The sequence below is a fragment of the Asparagus officinalis genome, chromosome 1, assembly GCF_001876935.1.
Source record: "Asparagus officinalis chromosome 1, Aspof.V1, whole genome shotgun sequence".
Lineage (NCBI taxonomy): Eukaryota > Viridiplantae > Streptophyta > Magnoliopsida > Asparagales > Asparagaceae > Asparagus > Asparagus officinalis.
The window spans coordinates 125,931,155-125,934,071 of record NC_033794.1 but is presented as its reverse complement, the minus strand read 5'-3'; the positions used below and the strand labels follow the sequence as shown (position 1 = coordinate 125,934,071).

At 37.4% G+C, this 2,917-nt stretch overlaps 1 long non-coding RNA gene across 7 annotated transcripts in view; it reads left to right on the top strand.

The window, feature by feature from the left end:
• LOC109833176 overlaps positions 1,611 to 2,917 on the top strand; it is a 15,752-nt gene continuing 14,445 nt past the window's right edge. For 5 of the 7 annotated variants that reach the window (XR_002245201.1, XR_002245155.1, XR_002245164.1 and 2 more), the window contains exon 1: positions 1,611 to 1,899. This is a non-coding gene — a long non-coding RNA (uncharacterized LOC109833176). The remainder of the gene's footprint in view (positions 1,900 to 2,917) is intronic. The other 2 variants (XR_002245188.1, XR_002245198.1) reach the window with 2 other exon arrangements.

Sequence of the window (2,917 nt, the reverse complement as noted above, 5' to 3'; positions counted from 1 at the left end):
CCCCCCCCCCCCCCTAAAATATAACTAGTTTCATATGTGTCTATTCCCTTTAATAGAAATCTTTATACAAGATTTGTATACTACACTTATTGTCATTTTGGTCTATCTATATTTCAATCTTTCACGAGAGAAGGCGGTCCTTTTTTTTCCTTTGCCCCTCTAGAATTTGGAATTTTTTTTTAGATATATGCATAGTATTATGTAAGTGATGCAGATGAGTTAAGTTAAAAATCCAATTGGATGATTGGTTCATCTACGTCTTTATACGCAAACCCCAAATAAACCCGATTACTTAACCATATTCACAAAATATCAATCCCAACACTATTCCCAAATCGCATATCTCTGAGTATCTGAATATCGCGTCGCTTTTCGCGAAATATGTTTAGAAATTCCATTGTTGCTCATCTCTTGTCTCTACATTGATCATTTGTATTATTGTATACATATAACTCAAGTTCATTTTTTGGAGTATACGCATATTATAGATATTTTGGTTTTTTCAAATAATCCACGGTTCTTTAATTCCCTTTATTATTTGAAATGAATTTCAATAGTATAATTTTTAGCGTATTGTCAATTTGTCAAGTATCGAAAAAGGATTGAAATATATATTTTGTATTTACGAGATATCCAAATACAATTGGTACATTTAAAAAAAAGGGTATCTCTCCAGCAACGCGTACATAGTGAACAAAAATGTTACTCTAAATTCGAAAAATTCCGTTGCTAATTACTTTATAAATCCCGTTGTTGATCAGGCTCTAAGAGTTCAAAGATCCAAACTTGGAAAAATTAAACTTTCTTCTTTGCAGCACGATCCTAGATTGTGCTCGTTAATATGAGCCTTATGAGGCTTCGATACAAACCAACAAGATGAGATTCATCACTGTTATCTAAGAACCGGTTCATCTTCTACCTATCTACTCCTCTATCCATGCTACAGTGAATGTTACGATAATATTTACTGTAGCAAACATGAGATTGGACACTGCGAGGTTTTTGGAAAAAATACCGTAGCAACGAGAATACTATAGCAGAGATGAGATACTGTAGCAAATAATTTTTTTAAAGAATACTGTAGTAGTTAAAACCGGGGTTACTGTAACGAGAAAACAAATATGCCGTGTTCACACTAATTTGCATATATGCAGGAATTTATTCTACATTGTCAAATTTTTATTGTAATATATTATAACAGTTGCTTTGCCGCCCCTACAAAAAGTTCATGTCTTCGCCACTGCTGTCGTGGATGTAAGAAGCTAGGCCCATGGGCCACGGTAGTCTTCGTAGGCTATAGACTCACTATAGTTAAAATAGTCCTTGCTGTCTCAGACCACTGGCCCATAAAGCCCTGAAGCCCAATAAAAAGGATCAAAGTGCGATTTTTCTTTTTTTTTTCTAAGGGTCTGTTTGGATTCGTAGGGGGTGAAGGGAAGTTAAGGGAAACTGAGTGAAGGGAAGGGAAGAGAAAGGAAGGGAAGGGAAGATAATTCTCTTCCCCTTGGTTACACCCCAATTTGGGGTAACAATTTTTATACTATTAGGGGGTGAACCAAGATGAATGGAGGTGAATTAACTTCACCTCCTAAGTGTTCCCAAAGAAGATGAATGGAGGTGAATGGTTCCCTGACTTCCCTTCACCCTCATTCCCCTCGATCCAAACAAGCCCTACACAGTCGGGCTCTTAACCCCCGATAATGGCGACGCTAACAGCAACGTCGAGCTCAAAAACCTCAGCTCACATCGTCTCTCTTCTCTTGCCGAAACCCTAACACTTGCTCCTCTCAAGTTCTCCGCGATCGCCTAGGGTTAGGGTTAGCGTCCAGGGCGAAACTTCGATTTCGGGCGTAGAAACCCTAGCTCCGGTTGGCTACGGATTCTAGCGCTTTCGACGAGGTGTGTATGGATCATGATGCCATTACAGTTACTTAATTCCTGTCCTATCAAAATTGAATGTTGTTGGTGCATGATGTAGCACGAGTCTTAGTTCCGTCACAATAATCGGCCAGCTGAGACCGACCTTGTTAGATCGATCTATTCAAAGTCGGATTTTTTTTTTCATAGAAAATGCGGCATCGAGTCTTTCGAGGTGCTGCAAGCTGGTATCGCGGGATTGTCTCTTTTGCCTGAGCAAATGCCCGATGAGGGTATAGGCTGGACTGGCAATTTTTCTTTTATCAGTTGGTGATCTTCGTTATGAAATCTTTGTTTACGAAGTCTTTTATCAGTCAGTTGCATGTCGTTTAAAGGGGGTACATGTGGTAAGCGTAGTAGCAGGTCTAGATTTTTTTGAACGTAATGTGTGTGTGTGTGGTGTGGGGGGGGGGAGGGTGGAAGAGTAATCTACTTAATCTAAAAATAATATTATATAAAACAATACTACCGGATCCGTCAGAAGATCTTTTAAAGTCACTCTGTTGCTTCGCTTGGTACTAGGTTCTAACTTCCCAAGAATCTTTAAATTTGGAGTAGTTGACGGTTGCTTCATTGGCGACTTTCTCTTGAGAAATTTTTTCCATCACAAAACAAGTTAAGCAAGATAACAAATATCAAACTATTATTCCAATTAAGCAACAATTTTTTTTATTTTTACTTATATTTAGCTATCAATTCTCACAATTTTTACTTTCTACAGTGTCTAATTATTATATTACTCAGATTCTCAAAATAACTAACAACCCATTAACCATAATTTCTTTTTGCACTTTAATATATTTGAATTTTTAGTAAAACTGAAGAATTATTTGACAAACAAAATTAATTTATTGCGTATTCTTGATATATTAAAATTTTTGAATTGTATCCCTTGAAAAACACAACTCAAAAGAAAATGTTAACTCAGTTGATAATTGGTGAGAAGTTGAGCAGGGGAAAAGGACTAGGGGGCGGCAGGTCTGGATGGTGGTCCGGTTGA